Genomic DNA, 24,204 nt, shown 5'->3' on the forward strand with positions numbered 1-24,204 from the left:
TATGTATTATTTTACCCACTTTACATGAGGAAATAAATAATGGCTTAGGAAGGTTAAGAAGTCTGTATAATGTCCTATAGCGGGTGTGACCAAGCATGGATTCAAGTCCTTCCTAATCAAAGCCAAAGCTGATACTTCTTGTACATGGTTTTCCACTAGTCAAATGGACTCTAAATTCCTTGAAGACTTTTTAAAAGGAGGTGAATTCCCTCACATCTTATACACGTTTCAAAGTGAACCGACATATAGGATCTAGAATAACATGGGTCACATGAACAGACCAAGCCAGAGAGTTTTCCTTTTGAGACACTGATATAAACATGGGACCTGTTATTGGTTGAATTCTGTCCCCCCGAAAATATATGTTGGAATCCTAACCTCCAGTACCTTAGAACATTATCTTAATCGTAGGGCCTTTACAGAAGTAATCAAGTTAAATAAGGTCATTCAGGTGGGCTCTAATCCAGAATGACTGGTGTTGTTATAAAAATGGGTGGTTTTTTGAGTGGCATCATCAGAAGTTCCTCCATATTTCTGTAGGAGGTGGTGGCCTTCCCCAATTTCTTTGTACTGGGTGTTTCATTAGGAATCATTTATCATCAATTTCTTAAAAGTTAATTTCTCTTTCTGCTTGGAATTTCCTGTATTCTTCTTCCTTTTCTCAGACTATTAGTATCATCTACTTTACAGTGTGGCTTCACGTTTAGAGTAGGAAATGAGGGAGAGGAAACAAAATGACAACTGCAAGAGGCAAGTTCACAAAACAAAAAAGAACATCCCTCTTCTTTTACAAATGCAATTTCTTCTGTCCCTTTATGGAATCTTGCTAAGATGTTCATGACTAATTCTTGCAAAGTAATACCCTCTCCAAGACATTTTAGGCACGAAAAACGACTTGGGATGATACAACTAGTGTAGTTCAGCGAACAATTTCTAACAGAGCTGCTCTGGCAGGAGGAAGAACACTGCAGGGGCATTTTTGCTGAGGGAGGTAGGGGATTACCAACATTGTTCAAAGGATACCCAGCAGCTCCCTGCCCATTCCACCTACCTCTACAGCCAGGTGGACACAGATCAGAGGGAATATGCTGGACCTACTGCATAAAGTCAACTGCTTGCAAACAATTCTCAAACCACTTTGAATCTGTTTCAAAGCAGTGAATATGCTTAACACGATTATCCTTCCACCAACAGGAAGGCAGACTGCCAGCCCCTTTAACTGGAACCTCAGAATCATTGCTTTTAATTGTTTTCTTTATAAGAACACTGTGAACCATAACAACTTCATTTTATTAACTCAAAGGTTTCAAGAAGACTTTGACTTATCACATGCCAAATTGCAAGTTAATGTTCCCATTATTTCTGGGAATAAAACATTATCAGATACATACTGAAAATAATGTACCTCTAGTCGCACGTACAGCCTTATGAACAACTAAACATGAAAGGTAAAGCTGTACCTGTTCAAGTGGAGAGAGGAAATACAATTCTCAAAATCACTATTGTGATTGATTGTTTTTTCAGTGTTTTGGAAAAATCAGGTAAATTAGAAATGAGGCAGTTGATTGAATGCTGTCCTATAAGCTGAATTTTTATCTGACTACTGGGATATTTAACTTTTCGCAGCCATACACGAGGTAGCAGAGGCTGTTTCAGCACCGTGGATTTCAGAGGTTAGCATGCGAAGGAGCAGTGAGGAGTAGCGCTTTTCCCTTTTCTGCCTGTTAGGGAAAGTTATAACGTTATGGTCCTGCAGGTTTGTCATCAGCCAGGTTTGTACCTGAACTAACCGCAATTCTGCATTATTCCTTTCCCCACTACTTACAGGATCCAAGGCTCTACAAATGTAAATGCATTTTCTGAAGCACCTCTGCCATCCTGCTGGTTCCCAGAATAAAGGGTTAAGTAAAACTTTGACAGGTGTTCACCAACAAATGTGTGGAATTCACCGTTTGTAACAATTAGGTGTTGGGCTTTCAAGCTGCTCTTTGGAAACGAAGAAACCTTGTCTGAAGAGCCTCCTAGGTGACTTGTCCTTACATCGCCTTGGCCAGAATCAGATCGAGGTCCATTTCCTAAGGGGCATGGAGCTGACTGCCTTGGAGGTCAGCATCTGGGACTGAGTGGTCCATCACCAGAGGGGTCTGCAGGCCCAGGGCCACATCAGCCAACGAGTGGCAGGGCACACACCTGCTGAACAAGACACGGACCCCGCCTACTGGACCAGGGAGGGAGAGGCGCCATATTCATTGAGACCCAATTTCTGTTTTAATAGCATCTGACATTTATTGAAAATAAGGAGAAGACTTTTGTCCAGGTAGTGTAGGAGAGCCGGGCAGAGTGCAGGGGTCACTGTGTTGAACGAAAGGCACACATCAGAGAGACGGCTGCAAATTCAGAAGAGAACTGGATGCTGGGCAAAACGAACAGGTCCACAGGAGAACAGGAGTGACTCGATTTGGCTGCCGGGCAGCCCTGGGACCCGGCAGCCATGTGGCAGGAGCAGAAGGTGTCTCTGGGAGTAGGGAGGGAATGGGTCCCGCCGAAGGTGAACGGCTGGCAGAGCCCCTCCAGGGAGGCGGTGAGCTGTTGGAATCATTGTCCGGGGGCTGTGGCCAGCTCAGTCCGATAGCTCCCGGGTGAGACCAGATCGCTGGAGGCTGCAGTGTGTCGCTGGGATGCGGCGGATGGTGATGGCAGCCGCCGCGCAGGTCTCCGGGCACATCGATGCAGGCCTGGTAGCCTGACAGGGAGCGGCTGGGCCGTGGGGGTCTGTCCAGCGTGCAGCGAGAGCCCAGCTCGCAGCTGGAGCCCAGGACCGAGTCCAAGTGTGCGTGGGAGAGGCCGGGCTGGCCCGAGGGGGGGGGCGGCGGCGGCGCGCTCCAGAGAGAGGCCCCGCTGCAGCAGCGGGACCTGGAGCGCTATTCCTGGAACAAAGGCAAGCACTACGCGGGCGGGGACGGGAGCGCGGGGAGGATCACGGCGACCGGAACGGAAGGGCGGGGAGGCGCGGCGGGAGGACGCCTGCGGCGGTCTGGGCGGTGGCGACTGGCGCGCGGACCCTCCCCCGAGCACCCGCCCCCCAGGCCCGAGGGTCTCCCGGCCTAGAAGTCCTCGTCCTCCACCCATCCAAAGACCCGCTTCATCTCGGCCAGGAAGCCCCGGTAATCATTGAGCAGGGGGCTCTCCTTCCTGATGTAGGGGATCACCCACTGCAGGGCCGGCCCGGTGAGGCGGGTGATGAGGAACGTCACCTTCAGGGCATCGCTGGAGAACAGGGTCTCGTCCACCAGCATGTAGGCGCCCGTCTGCACGATAAACTCCGGGAGCCGGTCGGTGTCTCCGTCAAACGTCTCGGGGAAGGGAATCGGGTTCCTCCACCGACGCGCCTGGGGCCGGAGGGGCAGGGCCAGGAGGGCCTTGATCAGCTGCACTCGGCCGTCCATCGCGCCTGGCTCGCTCGGCTGGGCTGGGCGGGGCTGGGAGCAGGCGGGCGGGGAGGCGTGGCGGGAAGTGCGTGTGTGCGGAGGCGGGTCCAGGCGGGGTGGGCGGGGCCCCGGGCGGGGCCGGGCGCGGGCGCGGGCGCGAGCTCCGCCCACAAGGCCTGGTGGTCGCTGGTGCGCAGGCGCGCAGGGAGCCGACTGCAGGCCTGAGAAGCGGAAGGTGGGGATGGGGGTGGAGGCGTCCGAGGAGGAAGGCGGGGCTACGTCCCGCTCGAGAAGGCGGGGTCAGAATCGGAGGGGCGGGGCCGAGGTTTCCCGGGGCGGGCCGCTGGGTAGGGGCAGGGACCAGGGAGGAGTCCCGGACACCTGGCTCTATGTAGTGAGGGAGGAGTACGCTGCAAGTTTGGGACCTTAGCGTCCCTGTCCTGGGGGTCGAGGAGTCCTGCCTTCCTACCGCTTCTGCCCTTCCGCTCCAGAGTAATTTTCGCTAACCCTGGACTCTGGGTGCCACTTGAGTGCATTTTCTGCTTACGGATGAATTTCTCAGTCAGAGAAGTATTGCAAGGCTGGTTGTAGATGTGGTGGCCTTGCACCATAATGGAAAAGTCCCAAGTGTTATCCAACATAATCTAGTGCAGGATATTAAAAAAAAAATAATGCACCATAAGCAATTAATGTAAAGATGGTTAGTGGTAAGATATCTCTTAAGCTGCTACATTTACAGGCCAAATGAGAATTATTATTATGGAAAACCAAAGACAAAAGTAAGAAGGGTGGGATGTGTGGATTGGCAAAAATAACTCTCCAGAAAATTCACCAAAAGAACGGTTCATTGGCGGGGGGGAGAAAAAAGAAGCAAAAGCACCACCACAGTGTGGGAGCGCACACCTCCAACCTGGTGTTCAACTGGCTGCCCACGTGAAGAATAGCCCCAGTTCCAAGATGACTGTTGTATATATCAGGCATCCCTCCCTTGGTAGTTACCACAAAGTCTGACAGGAAGTAGGACCAGAGAGTCAACAAGGGCCTTATCTCCACCTATAATCCTCCCAGCGCTATGGTTAAGCATTTTAAGATGCCAGTTCACTTTTATCATTCCCACCTCTTGATCAAGATCTTGTCTCTAAAGATCACTGATCAACAGGTCTTCTAGTCTCAGATTTTCCAATGTCCAGCTTTTTGTCCCTCGATGTCTGTTCAGCTTCTAGACCCTCAGTGTCTGTTCAACCTTTTGTCTCTCGATGTCAGAAGGGACTCTTCTGGGTGTCATCTTTTACATCATGGGGAAGAGTGCATGGATATGGAAACAGCTGGTGTTCAGTGTAGACCGGCATCAGAAGTGGAGCTTAAATAGATTAAGGTTAAAGATATAATTAAAACATACCAACCTAGCTTATGTGGCAGGGGCTAAATGCATAGGATGTCCTGTAATTATCTCTAAAGGTGAGAGCTTATAAGTCCCAAAAGGAAATCTGAGATTTCAAAGGACTAATGGCAATGCTTTTGGCCAAGGTATTTGAAGAGTTTCTGTAAATTTTGCCAATTGAGTTTTTTTTTTTTTGTCAGATAGGAGCAATCAGGGTGTTGCAAGACCTGATAACGCAGAGACGTTAATAATGAATCATGCGAACTCCAATCGTCAAGTTCTAATCTCTCCTCCGAAGAGGAACAGGTAAGGATTATCCTACCTGACGATGCCAACTTGTGTTTTAATAATACCATTAGTGCATTCAACCAATCCTGAAGATTGAGGATGGTAAGCACAGTGAAACTGTTGTAGGACTGGCCAGATAGCACAGACTTGCTACAGCACCTGCCCAGTGAAATGGGTTCCTCGATCACTGTGGAGTTCAACAGAAGTTCCCCAAATACGAATAATCTTCTCTAACAGTACTTTAGCCACTGCAGGTACATTAGCTTGTCTTCAAGAGAAAGCTTCAGGCCAGTGAGAAAACATACATATCATTACTAAAATATATTTGTATCCATAAGATGGGGGAAGCTGTATGAAGTTTAGTTGCCAGACTTCAAATGGAGGTAAGGAAACCAAGTTGTTTCCATAGCATTTCAAAATCATGGGTCACCCCAAAGGCATATCTGCTGTCAGTATAAATGTTGACAGCTTTATCCCTTGTTAAAATGCATACTCGAGTGAGGGCATATAATTCAGCCTGCTGTGCTGAAATGGCCAGAGGCAAAGGTGCTGCCTCGATGACTTCAGAAGGAGTTACGACAGCATAACCAACACAGTACTCACCAGTGTCATTTTTTTAAAATAGTGTGAACCATCAGTAAACCATGAGAAATCAGCTTTACCCAGAGGAGTTCTTTATAAATCGTCACGAGGAGCCAGGAGGTGGTCTGTTAATGTCAGGCAGCCATAAGGGGCTTCCTCAGTCTCAAGAGAAAGAAAATCCAGCATGATACTTCTCTAAGAAATTTCTGTCTAAAAAAATGGGTAGGGGCAGAAGAACTAAAGAGAAACCAATGTTAATAGTCACCTCTTAAGGGACCTAGATAAAAAGGGCATAGGTTCAGATACATAAACCTGTTTATGCAAGATGGTTAAGGGGAAGGACTGGGAAAAAAAAACCCTGTAACTTCTCAGAGCCCTGTCACTAGGAATCAGGAAGGCCTAAAAGAGACTGGTTAGTTGGCAGAGAGCGTTTTGTACACTTCAACTTATGGCAATCCCTTTTCCAATGTTCTTGCTCCTTGCAGTAGTGGCAAAAAGTTGTAATTCTTTCATTTCCCACAGGGTTTCCCATTTGCCATGGCTGAAAATCAAAAGTCTTGGTGATCTTGTTTTTAGGTGACTCATCTAAGGTATTAGCAAGCTCATTAGCTAAATTTACCAAGTATAGGGTTGGCATAGTTTCCCATCCCTTCCTTGATCTCCTAACCAGGAGGGAAAGGTTTTTTTCCAGCTCATTGATAAAGAATTAAAAGTCACACGCGTTGAGTCAACATTTGAAGGAAGACCAGAATTTTCCTTAAAAACCACCTAAAACCTATTATAATAGTCATGAACAGTATCATCAGGCCTTTGTGAGCAAGTGTGAATTTTGCTCCAATTCATAGACCTTGAAAAAGCCTTGGGAATTGCTCGATGTAGCTTTCAAGCAAGTTCCTTGGCTTCCTCCCAATAATTGGAGGTTAGTTTTCCTAAATCCCTTTCAGGATGCTCCTATCTGGCAATCCTCATCCAATGTCTAGCTTGACCTTCACCAACCAACATATGGATCAGCTGGTACAAATCAGAAAACCCAGGTTGATATGCTTGAGTAGAAATATCAAATTCCTCCGCAAACTTATTAGAATCCTCAGTTAGGAAAATCCTATACAATGGCTCATAACTCAGCTTTTTCCAGGGGACATAGGAAATGTGGGGTTTATTAGGATCTTCAGAGGGTTTAATCTTAAATGGAAAAGTACTGATAAGTTCTGAGGAAGAAGAGAGAGGAGATTTGAGAGAAGGTGTGGCTGGGGGTTGAATTAAAAGTGGTGGAGGTGACAGTGAAGAGCAAGATGGAGTCGGAGGTGGAGTGTGAGACAATGGAGCAGTAGGGGAAGGGCAAGGCAGTATTGTAGACAAAAAGGACGAGTTTTCAGCTGCCATTCTATCTCTTTTAGAATTTTTAACAGTGTGGGGACAAAGCCCCCAAAAAACAGTTTCCAGGCTCTCGGCCTCACATAGAAAGGTGCTGGCTTGGGTAGTAAATGGCCATCAACTGTGATCAGATGGCCAGCAGCTGTGGCTAGTTGGCCGTCAGCTGTAACCCGTAAGCCATTGGCCACTAATATAACGGCTGTGGCTATGCTAGCAGAGAGAATGGGGGCTAGCAAGAAGGTGGTGGCTGGCAAGCGCGGACTGCTGTTAGGCAGATTATATAGATCCTGCTTCCTGTGTCTCCAGCCCAGCCGCCAGCGAGAATATATCGGTTTGACTCCCCTACTTATGGCTCCATGGGTGTTCCTGTTTGGCCTCACCATGTCCTGCGTTCTTATGTGGGGAGTGGGACCAGAGACGCCGCCGGACGCCCTGCACGACAAATGGCGCAGCGAGCAGGGTCCCCTGCATGACAAACAGCCTTCATTAACTTTGAGACTTTATTTTGTAAAATGGCAACTTTAGATTTGTAGCTCTGTTTGGCAGCCTCAATATACCATTCCAAATAGACATTCCATTCCTCTTTTTCAGTTACAATGTTGTTACTATCCAATTTAGTTTTAAGAAGATCAAGTTTCAGAATCTCAAAAGTTCCCCACTGCTTTGCAAAATTACTCTTAAGTCAGATCTGTCCATTTAGTTAAATATGTGCATGAAAATTCCCCGTGGATTTTAAACATATACTTGGTCGGTGTCCCAGGAGGATGGACAATTTTAGAAGGCTTAGACATCGAGGATCCCCTTTTTTTAAAAACACTGGGCCCCAAAACAATTCACAGCTCAAATAACTTGCAAGTCTTCAGCCTGCCTCACTCTGGAACAGTCCGATCACTGAGCATCAGGCTGAAGGATGAAAACCGGTTCCAGGGAAATAGCCAACTCTCAGGGAGTTAAACTATAGGCTAAGCTGGGTGGTACTCTTCCCACTTTCTCAATGAGACAACACAGTGTAATACTAGCCAAGACTGACCAATTTCAGTAGAAATAAACTTTTTATCCCCAAAGCGGCATTAGGCGAAGGCCAGTCTTTGTCTCCAAGTACAGCTTGTTTTTCCAAAGAATTCAAGCCAATGTACCACAAGTACCCAGACAACATAGACAAATAGGCCTTTAACGCACACACACACACACACACACACACACACACACACAGCAACAAACAAACAAACACACACAAAAATTTCACAAATTGGAAAGGAGGATGGGAAATTAACCATTACTATATCTGAATTAATTTGTATGCCTGAGTACAAAATTAATGTAAATTCACCAGTTTTCATAGATACAGAAAACAACCAGTTAAAGTATAACATGGTGTTATATACCCTACTCAGAAAAGAAATTCAAAGGAAACAGTCTATATATACATATAGTATTACACTGTGTTGACTCATTGAGAAAGCGGGAAGAGTACCACCCAGCTTAGCCCATATATGTGTGTGTGTGTGTGTGTGTGTGTGTGTGTTTCTATTTATATATTGAAATATATATATATATTTCTATTGCAAAAGCAGCATGAAATGTTTTAAATACTAAAGAGGGTTACAAAAGAATACTTAAACATCCCCAGACCTTGGATAGGATGGATTGACATCATAGATGTTCAATTTTCCTAAGTCAAATTACACTTCCAACACTGGACTAGTGATGGGGTCATGTCATAAGCCAATATTGTGTTTAATCCAATTATGTGCACTGTTTCTTTTCTCCAAACATCATCCTACCAAAACACCAAGAGGATTTTGTTTTGATTAGACATGCTGATTTTAACGGTCCTGTAGAAAAATAAATAACCAGAAACAATGTGAAAATGTTTGAAACATAAGGGTAATGAGGGATGTATCTGCTTCAGCAGATATTCACAAATATATTGTTATTTATTGGTGTATTTTTATTGTCTTTTTCCCTATTTAAATACAAGATTCCAGTGACCTCAGGTAGCCATGATGTTAAACAATTACCTCTGTTTTTTTTTCAATAAATTCCCTGGGGATAGGGCTTTCCCACAGCTAGCTCCCAGTCAGGTTAGATAAACAATGTTCTGAGAATGAGTCTTTGTTAGGGAGCTGTCACAGGTCAAATAATGACAAATGGTATAGGTTGCACTATGAGATTGTTTCCTTCACTGGCACCTGAATTCCCCTCAACAGACCTCAGCCTGCTTACCTATGGTCTCAGCACCATCCCCTTGCCCAGAGCCTTAGGAATCAACTCCAGATATCCAAGATAAGATTCCTTTCCTTCCCACCAGGCTCCACATGGAGCATACCTCAGCCACTCTCTCTGCCTTAGCCTTCCAGGCTGGGAAAGGCGTCCATGACAGGGTTTCCCTCCTTCTTCAGTGGATGTGATTAAGCATAGGTTAGACACAACTGAAGAGGTGTGGACCCCAAGAAGAAAGATTCATTTGATGTGAACCCTAAGAAGGAATTTATCTACTGAATGGACTTCCCATGGTCAACCAAGTGCCCAGATTTTATAATAAGAGCCTAGCAGGCATTTGCTGACAGGGTCTTCTCACGTACTCTGCATACCAGGAAGAACCTCAGACTGAACTCTCAGCTTCCTGCACTGTGTCCCCTTTGTTTACACTGTCAGAGTCATCCACTGCAGGGAAATCCTGGTTTCTATTTCTACCAATGGACTGAGACCTTTCCTGTCCAATGAGAAAGGCATAATTTGGGTACCTCATTTACATAAAATGGACCTAATTGAGAACCTGGGTGGGAATTATACAAGACAGCCTCCCCTTTGTCTGGTGGAACACAATTTAGGTCGCTACCCAAATCTGGTCACCTGGGCAACAGCTCCTTTTTGCTCAAGTAAATGCCTTTTATTCTTTATTACAGTCTAAAATTAATTTTGGTTTACAAAGGTAAATAGTGGACTGAAAGATATGTCATAGGAAAATATCCAGAATGAATCACAGAAATATTAATAGACGAAAAATACAGATAAGGTAAAATACACAGTAGATATGGCATGAAAAGGACTAGTTGATATTTAATTGGAGTTTGAGAAGAGAAGAGAGAGAATGAAACAAAAGCAATATTTGAACAGATATTATCTGAGAACAAATACCTAGCAAAGAAAAATGAAAAAAAAATCTACATCTAAGCATATCTTAGGATAACTATTGAAAACCAAAGACAAATAAAAAAATTCTAAAGCTTTTAGGGAAATAACAGCAAATTACCTTTATAGTAGCAGTAATTAGCCTGACAGCTGACTTCTCAATAGTAAAAAAAATGGAAAATGAAAGAAGATGAAATACTATCTTTTATGTACTGAAAGAAAATAATTCCAAATGAAAACATTTTGTGCCCTGCCAAAATATACTTCAAGAATGAAGATGAAATAAAGGTATTTTTATGCAAAAAAAGAGAAAATCCTGAGATAATTTGTCACTAGTGGAATCGTACTTAAAGGAAATATTAACAGATGTTCCTCTGGCAGAAGAAAAAAATTTAAACGAGTGAAAATTAATGAATTGGAAAGACATGTGGGCAGATCTGAGTGAATACTGCCTTAAGGCGTTTAGAAACAAAGAATCAAGCCACGACCTGCTGTATCTTGGCTCCTGCATCCCTTACTCCTTCTTTATGTCACCCTTCTTGCTGTCAATTGGTGAGCACAATTGACACCAATTTAAAGAAGGCTTTAAAATCTAAGCCTTCTTTTGGGCTCTGGGCTGGCTCTCTTCTCAGCCCATTCTCTGTCCTCCTATATTGAACCTCCTGCAAGAAAGGACTCCCAGTTCTGGGTCTTCCCTAAATTTCAGACTGTATTTCCACTGAACTTACTGTTCATCTTCATTTTGAATCTCATAGACACCTCAAAATTGTTGCAACATGATCTCTTTATCTTTCCTTATTTTCTCCCCAAAACTGTTCTGCCCTTGTGTTTCTTTTCTCATTTGGTAGGACCACCATCCATCCAGGCAGCAATGTCATCAAACTTGTAGTAGCTCCTGACTCTTTGGACTCCCTTTTTTCATATACTGGCCACTGCACATACACTGCATGCCATGTTTCCTATGTTTTTCATTTAATCTTCACTGCACCATTAGGAGTCCAGCATTCATTACCATCCACTTGGACTCTAACAACCTTCTTATAACTAAATGTCCTCCCTTTTTCTGGTGACTCTCTGTTTTGATCTGTTTTGCACACTGACACCCAAATTATAGATTTGACAAGCAAATTAGATCTGTTATTCAAGACCTTTAACTCTCTAAGGAGTCTATGGCATCCAGTCCAGGGTTCTTTGCTCTAGGCTGCTCCCGACCTTTCCCCCACCCCGCATCTTTTGCCACTTGCATCATTAATGCTCTTCTCCAATCTGACCATAATATGCCATGTGTTTCATGCTCCTGTTTCTGTGCACTTTCCCCTCCCTAATCCTTTACACTGCCTCCTCTCTCTCCTGTGTACCACACAAACTCTTGTGCAATACGCATTTCCGCCTGATGCACTTTTATGACAGACTGGACTAACATAGTCAAACAAGTCTTCAAGAGCACTTTACCAATTCCTCTATCAGAGCACCACCCACATTGCACCTTCTGGTAAAACCAGTGAGGAGACAAGAGAGTTTATGAAATCCTCAAGGAAAATATTTCTGGAGATCTCCCAATGAAAGGTGTTAGGTTGGTGCAAAAGTAATTGCGGGTTAAAAGGTGAAAAGTAACTGTAAAAACCGCAATTACTTTTGCACCAACACAATACTATTTTAGTATTTATTTAGGTGCGCTGTTAAACCCTTCCATATATTGTGCAATATACTGAGCTATATTATGTCAGAAAAGAATAAGCTACTAAGCTGAGAAATTGTACATTGGTGGTAAATTTAGGAGAGATGAGACATACATGAAGAAGTTGTGCAAGACTTGATACATTCATTAACATAGAGCAGGGGTGTCCAAACTTTTTTCAATGTTTTTCACCAAGGGCCATATGCGGTAAAATACACAAACAGCCGGGCCACTCACTCGAGGTGAAGTACGTATTGCCTCACCTGGTTTATTTAAGTAAACTAAATATATTTTTGGAATTGGCTGCGGGCCAATTAACAATGGATTGCAGACCGCAGTTGGCCCGCGGGCCGCAGTTTTGACACCCCTGACATAGAGACATTAGCACAGATGAAAGTAACCAATTGTGGAACAAACTATCGATAAACTAGACAATGTGTAGTAAGATGTGGATTATGTGATATGAATAGTAAGTAGAAAAGGAATTAGAGAAAGCAGATTAGTGTCAGTTGGGATGGTATGGGAAAGTCTCCAGGAAGGAGGTGATATATGACCAGAAACACGCATGACATAAAATAAAAATCATGGTTAACTTCACACGAAAGCTTAGTATGTGCCAAACTCTAGTCTAAATGCTTTACATTAACTCACCGGATGTCATGGCAGTCCAATGATGTGATTCTTATTGGTATCCTCATTTTACCAATGAAGAAACTGAGACACAAAAAACAGTGAAGGATATACAGTTGGTAGGGAATAACTGTGATATGAATCCAAACAGTATACCTCAAGCCCATATACTGAACCACTATCCATAAGGCATAGTAGATAAGAAGTAAGTGATTATTTTCCACAGATAGGCCATGGACATGAATTGAATTATGGGTGGGACAAGAGTGAACTGTGATCACAGATTGAGGAGACATAGGTGATCTAAGAGATAGAATTTGTGTGATATTGGTCATCATAGGTCAGGTATCGAGAGGGTTCAGCATGTGTCCATCTGCGGAGGCCAGTCAGAGGGACAAGCTTAGTAACACATGGGGAAAGAGTTGGGAGATCTGGGACAGGATTCACATCTCTTTTGTCTTCCTTCTTTCCCCTCTGCATGTGTACTAAGTTCCTAGATCCATCCCTTCACTGATTTCTTGACAAAGCCTGCACCAACTCTCCTGCCACCTGGATCTTTGTCAAAGTCTTACCCCAAGACCCCAACTCTGGAGGAATTTACCTATCTTTCTCTGAGCTTGCAAAGAAGCAGCCAGACTAGTGAGTAACTACCCAGGTGGGCCAGTTGCTATGTTCTTAGCACTGCGCAATGATCTGGCTGGATGTCTCTGGTGTCTTAGCTTCCTAAACAGTAATTTGAAACAACCACTTTCATTTTGCTGTTTCTTCATATTTCTTCTTGGAGAACTATGAGGCCATCTCATCTCTGCTATTGGTTGATGATATTCCAGGGTGGGTAGGGCAACATCATGAACAATTCCATAACATGACCTAGTGACTACGTGGTTCACCTACCACAGTTGGGAGCAGTTGAGTTCAGTATTTAAGGTAGTCATCCCTGGGTGAGCTGAATATCCCTGTTTGAGTAGCTGTAAAATTAACTCCGCAGATGGCCTTCTGAAAAGGATCAGGCTTCCAGTTTCAAGTTAAATAATGAAGCTTACTGCCCTTTCCAAGACAATATCTAAAGCTGGTTATCTTTCATCCTACAGTAACAGAAGAAATCATTACTCTGAAGATGGGAGTGGGAACATGAAATTAGGGAAGAAGTCAGAGAAGAAGCGAAGCTGCTTATGCCTGAGTCTTGAAAGTGGGAAGGGTGAGGTGGGGATTTCCACAGACAAAGGGAGAACATGATATGATATGGAAGTCTGAAAAAGGTGGTTGGGAGTTGTTTGAATTAATTGCTGAGACCAATCCTGGGAGGCTGCTATGAGTGACTTTGTTATTGGTTTTCCTTGTCTTTCCCCCAATTTTTGAAACCTTTACTGACTTGCCAAAATTCCAAGTACAAACTTTAGGTTCTTCACACTGTGACCAGGCCAGTGCTATCTGATCCCAGAGCTCACTTGATTCCCCTGATGTCTCCCCATGTCCCCATCTAATAGCAAAGAAGAACTCACATTTAAATGTAGGAATGGGAGAAGTAAAGCATGGAAGGCTCAGTGGAGGAGGGTGCAATTGAACTAGGTCTGGGTAAACTTGGTCATCAAGATTTCCAAAATTAGAAATGACAGGAAATAGAAGCTCTGGTATGTACAAAGACATGAGTAGTAGAGGTGGACATTGAATAATGGACATAGACATAGACGTGGTAACAACATGAGCAAAGATGAGTTTTTTGGTTGGGTCTTGAGGTATGGGCAGTTTCCACTCACAGACCTGAAGGGAGTGGACAGTCTCCCTGTCAATCATTGCAGGCCCTTCAGTGATAATGTCTGAAGGTGGGTCCATATAATGATGTCAAAGCAGCCCTACCATGCGACCAAGCTCATTAAAAATCTGGATTGCACAATGCGGCTTCTGTGGACAGTTTCACTCAGTGCTAAGGAAACATGGTGGCTCCCTGGCCTGTGATCTCAAAGTGTAAGTGTACTTTATTTCATAATTGGCTGCCTAGTGTGATTTTGAGACTCGGGTTAATGGTGTGTCCTGATATACTTTGAGAGATGTGTCCCATATGCTCCTGGATTGATGACAGGGAATGTCAGCCGTGATGGCATCTTCTGGATTATTTCATTTATTTAATGTGGGTCTTGAACCAGCCCCCACCCCATTTGTGATCTTAGCTGTTTTTGTGGTGTTTGCTGCTTCACATGAGAAATAGCTAGTGCTTTTGGCTGAGTCAGTGTGGGTCCCGGGCAGCTCAGTGGTGGTTGGCACCTCAGAAGCTGATTTTGCCTTTTATTGTACAATGTTGTTGGATGGGTATTGTTGCAGGGTATTTGTTTAAATCTTGGTCTTGGCTGTTTACATGAAATTTCTCATCACTAACAGGATTTCTCTCATTCTCGACCTTAAAAGAGAAAGTAAGGCCTTGAGGAGTGTGAGTGCGCTTGTGATGGCCACGTAGCTGCCTTTGAGCACATTTTTTGTTTATTTCATTTAACAACATGACTGTATGTTTAATATCATTTGTTTGGTTAAATTTCAGAATCGGCATTCTTCATGTGTTGCCTTAAAAAGGAAAAAAAAATCCTGATAATTCCAACATGAAATTGAGTAAACAGAGGCCTGGTCGGCTCGGGGTTCATTCACTTATCTCCAGAAACACCTTCAGTCTCCATTGAGCACTATTTTGCAATTATATGTAATGTACATACATATTTAATATCATATTTAACCAAGAATGATCAAGACACGTTTCTGTACATTTTCCACAATACATGTTGCATTATTTGCAATTTTCAAAAAAAAAAAAAAAAAAAAGCAGTCCGGTTGCCAAAACCTTGTAGCTTTAAGTCCCTGAAAGGAATCACCCCCCACCCCGTGGATCCTATTTCTTGTTTTATTTTATAATATAATGGCATGTTTTTTTTTCTTTTTCATTACACTACAGTCATTCAAATTTGTTTAATTTTTATTTTGGCCGTGTTTCAAAAATATTCTGAATCCTTGGCGTTTTACGACTGTGAATAAATGCTCTTAATCATACAACGTCCGACAATTATGTTCGCAAACTTGCCACCGTTCGCTTACATTGGCAGCACTGTACAAACATCTAGGTGAGGTTTTATAACCTTGGTATATCAGTATCTCACAGCTCTTTTTGTGTCAACGTGTGGTGGTGTCTTGCTGAGTGGCGTTCATTATTGTTGTTGCATGTTTTTGTGTGCCATCGTGAGAATGTCTGAGCTTGAATTAGAGCAATGAACAAACACTAAATTTCTTGCTAAACTTGGCAAAAGTGGAAGTGAAATTCGGGACATGTTAGTCCAAGTTTATGGGGATAATGCCATGAAGAAAACAGCAGTGTACAAATGGATTAAGTGCTTTTCTGAGGGGAAAGAATGCATCACTAATGAAGAGAGGTCAGGGTAGCCAGTAACAAGCAGAACCGACTAAAACATTGCAAAAATTCGTCGAATTGTGTGTCAAAATTGTCAACTGACTGTGAGAAGCATAGCAGACCAAGTAAACATCGATAGAGAAACAGTTAGGAAAATCTTAACTGAAAATCTTGGCATGAGAAAGGTGTGTGCAAAAATGGTCCCAAAGGAGCTCACCGATGAACAAAAGCAAAGGAGAGTGGAAGTTTGCTAGGACCTTTTGGAGAAGCAAGACAATGTTTTGGGCAGTGTTATCACTGGTGATGAAACATGGGTGTACCAGTACAACCCTGAAACAAAGTGTCAAAGTGCACAAAGAAAGTCAGCCAATTCTCCATGACCAAGAAAGTTCCGTCAGCTCAAATCAAGAGTCAAAATGATGTTGCTAACATTTTTTGATATCAGAGAGATTATTCATTCAGAATTTGTACCAACTGGACAAACAGTTAATGAAGTTTACTATTTGGAAGTGCTGAAAAGGCTGCGTGAAAAAGTTAGAAATACATGACCTGAACTTTTCACCAACAATTCATGGCTCTTGCATCACGACAATGCACCAGCTCACACGGCACTGTCTGTGAGGGAGTTTTTAGCCAGTAAACATATAACTGTACTGGAACACCCTCCCTACTCACCTGATCTGGCCCCCAGTGACTTCTTCCTTTACCCAAAGATAAAGGAAATATTGAAAGAAAGACGTTTTGATGACATTCAGGACATCAAGTGTAATACAACGACAGCTCTGACGGCCATTCCAGAAGAAGAGTTCCAAAATGTCTTTGAAGGGTGCACTAGGCACTGGTGTGAGTGCATAGCCTCCCAAATGGAGCACTTTGAAGGTGACCATAGTGATATTCAGCAATGAGGTATGTAGCACTTTTTCTAGGATGAGTTCGTGAACTGAATTGTCATTTTTCATGTCATCATCCACCATTAATACAGTCTTGTATTTTGTTTTACAGAAAAATTGTGTTTGGTATCATTTTATTTTATTAAATGTTGGTCCTGGCCCTTTTCATAAGCTTTGTGTTAAAATTTTTCATGTTATTTTCAATTTGCAAATTAGGAAAAGATTGTTTTAATTGTCTTTGTGCTTCTTGCTTTGTGACAGTTACTGGTTTCAAGGGGCTAGCTAACCTAACATTTCATTGTATTTTTCCATTACAAATTTTTAATTTCTCAGTTAGACTTATTTGACTTAGGATAGTTTTATTTATATGTGGAATCTAAGGAACAAAATAAAACAGAAACAGACTCATAAATACAGAGAACAAACTGATGTTTACTAGATGGGAGGGGGATTGGAGGCTGGGTGAGAAAGGTGAAGGGATTAAGAAGTACAAATTGGTAGGTACAAAACAGTCATGGGGATGTAAAGTACTCTATGGGTAATACAGTCAATAATATTCTAAAGACTATGTATAGTGTCAGATGGATACCAGACTTATAGGGGGGATCACTTCATAAATTATATACATGTCTAACCACTACACTGTACATCTAGAACTAAAAGAATATTGCATGCCAACTATAATTAAAAAAAATAGTCACAGGGATATATAGTACAGCATAGGGAATATAGTCAATAATATTGTAATACCTACGTACAGTGTCAGATGGGTGATAGACTTATTCGGTTTATAATTTTGTGAGGTATATAAATGTCTAATCACTATGTTATTTTTGTATACCTGAAACTAATTTTTAAAAAATTTAAAAAACTTGTTGAAAAATTAGTTTTTGTGTCTCTTATTTCATATATCTACTTAAAATAAAGAAAGTTTTGTTTTCAATGTAAATAATACACACATTGACCATCTGACTGAGCGTTTGTTATTTTACGACAGTGAATTCCCAGGAGTGCCGATCACCGGCCACCACTGGACTTCGTTTAAGTTCTTTTGGGATTTCATTTCTGCCAATAATTGCATGTTAAATATAACATTATTCAATTTAATTCTGTCCTTAGTCTTTTCATGCATTTCCTTTGCAAATCTTGGAAGATTTTCAATTTACATGTAAGGAAATTCACCCCCAGAATGAGTGCTCTCTATTCTCTAGGAGTGAATGGCCCTTGCAGGTAATTGTGTATACTTTCTAATATTATTTTAGAATCATAATTGTGCATTCAATCTATTGTTATTTCTTTAAATGTCCTAGATTCTCCGTCGTAGATGTTCTCCCATAGAAAAAATAATTTGTGTAGTTTTCATTTACAAAAAAATGAGAATATGGGGCGACCAGATGGCTCAATTGGTTAGAGCACAAGCTCTGAACAACAGGGTTGCTGGTTTGATTCCTGCATGGGATGGTGGGCTGCGTTCCCTGAAAGTAAATGGCGACTGGACTTGGAGCTGACCTGCACCCTCCACAATTAGATTGAAGGACGAGTTGACTTGGAGCTGATGGATCCTGGAAAAAACACACTGTTCCCCAATAAAAATTTTTTTAAAAAGAAAAGGAGAATATGCCCATTTATGTCCTGACTTGTCCTGACTCGTCTGACCCAGGACCACTCCTTTCCTCCTTGTTTGAGATCCTGGGCCATGCTGGACATGCTACTCCCCGCCCCCACCTCCCATCCCCCATCGCAGAGAGTACTGTCCCTGCTTCTTTGGCCACAAGTGCTGACTGTGCCTTAATGCCTCCAGTGCTAGCATATTGGCTTAAGAAATTGGCAGTGCCTACTTATTTATACTCATGCATCCATCCTGTGATGCCTAATGTGTATTTAAGGGGAGAAGTAAATTAAAGGAAAACTGTTGTTTTGTCCAAAACTCTGAGGATCCTGATCACTGAGAGTAACCCAGTACTTGGTGTTAAATAAAATAGTTACTTCCTTTTGATAATGGTCATGGTTGCCTTTTTGCTGGTTGATTCGTGATATTGATTTAAATTATGTATATTATCTCATGTGTAAATGATTTAAAGACATATTTGTGAAACTTTGATGATCTCTAAATCCACCTTGATTACATTCAGAAATGTGAAAGGTTCATTACTTGTATTTGGGTTTTACTTTATCTGTGTCATTGGTACTGGCAGGAATGCAGATTTTAGGAAGTGGGACATTAACTAACCTCACTAATCCTGACTTTTTAGGCAGAGCCCTAGACCTTGAACAATATCTAAGTATGGGACGAAGGTACTTTTATTACATGGCCATTGCCCATAGTATTCTAGGGGTACACTTGCAAATTAAGAGCAAATTCCCCAATCTATATATTACCAAATGTCCAATTTTTCTGTTGTTTTCTCCTCAAAGACCTATGTTCATTTGCAGATGATAGTAACATTATGTAATGTATGAAATTCTTCATGAAATTGTTGAGTTAAATTAGCTCATTTTTAGTTTTAGCAATTTTTGAACTTACTATGTTACCAACTACTGAGAGTAATATAACAACACAGTTGTATAATATGCATTTCATGGACTATTAAGTAGAACACAAAACACAGTTGAATGATTTGTTACCCGTAATCTAGTTTTGGTATGTGTCAGTAATTGGTAACAAAGTGAGAACATGTAGCCCATTCCAAAGGATTGTTACCCATAATTTTGTATGAGTCAATTGCCTTATTACTGAAGAGAAAAAAACTAAAGTTTCGAGTCCAATTTTTCTAGCAAGTAACTGGCAATACCTCTCAACATAATATTTAATAATTCTCCTATGATATTTGATTAAAGCAAGATGAACCACAGCTCATTTTGAAAGAGCAATCAAACCGCTAACGCAGCAGTCTTATCTTGTGGTTTGATTCAAGCAGCTCCTATCTTAATTATCTTTAACTCTTTTGGCCTATTTCACACAGGCTGCATGATCGGGCACTCTGGCCCCACTAACCATTTTCAGAAATTCCTCTGGATAAGGGAAAGAGGAAGTTTGCCCCACAGCCACTCATCTTATGATTTTTCAAATTACTTAATTTTCCTGCAGTTAAGCTAGGCTATCCACCCATAGGCATGTCTCTTGTACAATCATCATCTCCTTCAGGACCCGTGATAAAAAGTCTAGTACTGGATAGCCGATGGACTTGTAATGAGAAGAGAGTGTACCTGGAAGAAATAGTCAAGACCAGCCAGTACGAACAACCTTATGTTATGTGAAGCCACAGATGTTGGGTAGAGGGTAGCACCTGTCCCCTGTCAGCTGTACCATTATTTAAGATGGTGCTGAAATCCCTTCCCTGAATCTCTAAGATAGGAGCTTCCAACAATATAAGGTCACTCCCTGAACACTGCTTCTTAATTGCATGGTAGAGACCCTATGTCTATAATTATTTTTTAAGCAGTCAGTGATATCTTTTTCCAGTCCTTATTTGTGTTCCTTTCTTCACTGTGGGTGCCACTGTTACAGACACATTGACTTTATTGGAATGTCAGATTTCAAACACAAGTGGTTCTTGACATTTTCACATCAAAAGTTTTGATTTGTCTTGTTATCCTTTTTGGAAAACTATTGTAATACTAGTCAGGATGGCATGGAAGAAGTGTCTGCCCAGTATATTGGAAGAACATACTAGCAACAGCAATTCACTTTCATCAATCTCTGCATGGGAACACAGGTCTATCAATATGAAAGACTGAGTGATCAACTCAACCAAGTGCTATTATTCATCAGAAATGACAGCATTTTGCCTCTCAGAAGACTCCCTCAGGTTGGTGACCTAGACAACAGTATAGGAGGGCTTAAAGCAGAACATTATGGCTTGGTTTAGCTCCTCTCCCTACCTGGCCACACCCCACTTCCACTTCATTTTAGGGCCATCGAATTTCTTCAGAGATGACTGAGCATCTCTTGGGAAACCAACCTCTTTAATTTTGCTATGATGTCAGGAGGTAGCCCAGCAACCTAGACTTTGCTTTGCTCTGAACTGTGTTCTTTTCTGGCCAATTTGGATGCCTTGCATTGAAGCTGTTGTGGCTCAGTAGCAAGTTGGGGCTGGAGGGTGCTTGTTAGGTGGCTGTGCCAAAAAGGTCTCCTCTATTTCCTTACCTATGGTAAGCCTACTTCTTTTCTGGGCAGTGCTTAATTTGTTGAAAGTGAGGTGAAGACCTTTGATAGTTTGGGTGGAAGAGGGTGCTAAATATAAATAAGAAATATTCTAAGGTGCATTCAAAGACACTTCTAACCTTTAGTTTCATAGGTAGCTCTGGTTCCTCTGTTGCTTTATTAGCATGGGTTTTATCCAGAAGTTGGCATCACAGAACCTGAAGTTTACTCACCAAAGGTAAAAAAAAAATAAATCTATATTTCTTTGTGATTAGAAACTAAAGTATGTAGCCTTTATGCAGCAAGTTGACATTTCAAAAACTTATTATTTATCCTTGTACTTGGTTAAATTACTTTAAAGACATGGAAGAATGAGGTCATTATGATTTCCCATCCAGTAAAAACCTGAGGCCTGGGATACTTAGAAAAACTGTACCTAAACCCATATTCCTTTACCAAGTGACATGACAGTGACCAAGAGTGGACTATTTATTAGTCAAAAACAGTTGTTAAACTTAATAATTGTAATGACTTCTCCCCCTTCCACATACACTTGTGTCCATAGCACATCAAAGTCATTTTGGGTCCTTTCCTTGGGAAGACCTAAGTGAATGGTTTAATGGGTAAATCCAATGAGTATTGGCACTTAAAAAGAAGTCACAAAATTGAGGATTCCAAAAGGGTGACTCCCTAATTGATGACATTCTCAAAATCAAGACTCTCAGGGAAAGAGAAGGTGACCCTTCTCAGAATTTACGGTGGCATCTGGCTCAGTGGTTCTTTTGCAAGAGTTCATTCCTAGGCCTGCCATGTCACTCAGCCTCATGAGACATGTACTTAATGTCTACTCTCTAGTGAGAATGTTAATGTACTATAAATTCTTGGTATGAAATATTCCACATCAAACTCAAATTTGCCTTAAGTGTTGTTTCATTTTTCTTATTTATGTGGGTGATGGAAAGAGAATGGATAATATTGGGCACTTCGAGGCAAAGTATTTGAAATGGAGTGTTTTCTTGTTATACTAGTTTCCTGTTATATGCAGACGTTTTATAACTGAATAGTATTCCATTGTCTGTATTACCACATTTCTTTATCCATTCATCTGTGGATACACATGTATATTGTTTCATAGCTTGGCTATGGTGAATAATGATGAATGAACATTGGGGTGCAGTCATCTCTTTGAGATAGTGATTGCATTTCTTTTGGCTTTATACCCAGAAGTGAGATTGCTGTGTCATGGTAATTCTATTCATGACTGGTTCTCCAGCCACTTCTGATTGTGTTCTATTTAAAAGAAATATAGAGGTTAGAGGCTCAAAAGTAGGCATGTCTTCTCTGATCAGAAAAGATGGAATGACCAACTCCATATGGTCCTTCCTTCTGGTTCCTCACGCCTAGAGGTGGGGAGAGGGTTGGGAAGAGAGGTCCTCTGTAGAGCTGCTCTTAGAGCTCAAGGGGAAAGCAGACAGGAAGATTTGAGCCCTCAGTGTGACAGGTGCATTGGACTTGGTGTGTTCAAGAGTGCCTCCTGCCCACTTCCCTATCTCTGGCACTACCTGGCATTGGCATAGCTAGAGGACAGAAGATATCAATGCACATTGTTGACTGTGACATGAGAACATATGACCCTCTGGTAAAGATGAAATTTTTATGATGGCAGCTGTTCCTTATATTTCCAGCTTCACTGAGAAATTTGGACTTAGCTGCTGGGGAATGCTTTGCTGTTTCTGCCTCATTCTGTGTACTATCTTAGCCTGTGAAAAATGGCTCAAGGAATGGTGGCCTTAATCCCTCCTATACTGTTGTCTAGATCGTTAACCTGAGAGAGTCTTCTGAGAGGCAAAATGCTGTGTGTCTGGTGAATAATAGCACTTGGCTGAATTGATCACTCAGTCTTTCATATGGATAGACCTATGTTCCCATGCAGAGACTGATGAAAGTGAATTGTTGTTGCTAGTATGTTTTTCCAGTATACTGGGCAGACACTTCTTTTGACACTCCCATGGCTCAAATGCCTTGTTAAATCCTAAAGAAATCACGTAGTGGTTGGCCATGGCAGTATTGGGGATGTGGGAAATGTTGAGTCCCCGGGAAGAATTTGGTCATGGTCTGTTGTCAGGCTTCTGTCCTCTGACACTAAGGTGCTGAACACAATGATATCCACTATGCAGAGCAAGGGCATATGAGGAATCATTAGGAATCCCGATTCTGTGGATGAGAATGCAGTTGGAGTTTATCCAAACATTTCCATGTTTTACCCAAGCATTTCTGCACTCTTTTGCTGATCATCTTCTGCACGTTGGTGGGAAGAGAAATGTCATGTGGGTCCTGTCAATGAACAGCACATGAAACTGGGGACATTTGGATCCTCATGGGCAAGTGCGGATGAGCCTGGATGTCCAGGAAGCTCCCACGTCAGGTCTCCAGGCTGGAAGATTAAGCCTTCCTATTCCTCTTGCTGAAGAGGGCACATATCCACACGCTGTAGCCGTCCCTCCCCCTATTTAGCTGCTAGAAGGCAGTGCTGCTTGGTCTGACCTCTCCACCATTTTGGTCTTCTCACTGGTGGCAATGACATTGCCTCAAGAGGACTTTGCCTGCATTTGCAAGGAAAAGAGTGTTTTAGACACAACAGTGAGGCATTTATGTGTTGTGTGTGGGCCTGCAGCTACTGGAGGGGTGAGAGGAAAAGGGGAAATTGCAGTTTGAGGAAGGAAGGAGCACTATGGTTTCCTCATTTCAGGCTTTTGATTTCTCTTGATTATTGAAACCTGGGGCCAGCACAAGAGGGTCCAGCAGGGATACGAGGACACTCTGAGTACATAAGAAAAATGGGGAAGATAAGGGCATTTGGTGTAAAAGTTGTGGCGGGCATTGTGGTTTCAGGGACGTGTCTCCTTGTCCCTTTTCTCCATTCTCCCACACTACCTTTGGGTCAGCAAAGCTGGAGGACAGAAGATAACAATGGACACTGATGGATATGATATGAGAAAATATGACTTTCTTGTAAAGTTGAGACATTTATTATAGGGACAGGTGTTATTTTTCTGTTCGCTAAGTGTATTTGGTTCTGTCTGCCCGTGAAGGCTTTGCTGTCTCATGTTTGTTCTGTGTTGCCTTAGACCTATGAAAAATGGCCACTGGGGGAAGGTAGCCCTTTATCCTGTTATATTGTTGCATAGAAAAACAATCTGAGGGAGTTCTGAGAAGGAACTGCTGTTGGTTATGCCGATTTTATTCTCCAGAGACATTTTTCCCCCCTCTCTCCTGTATCCTTATT

The sequence above is a fragment of the Rhinolophus hipposideros genome (assembly GCF_964194185.1).
Source record: "Rhinolophus hipposideros genome assembly, chromosome: X".
In the NCBI taxonomy this organism is placed as follows: Eukaryota; Metazoa; Chordata; class Mammalia; order Chiroptera; family Rhinolophidae; genus Rhinolophus; species Rhinolophus hipposideros.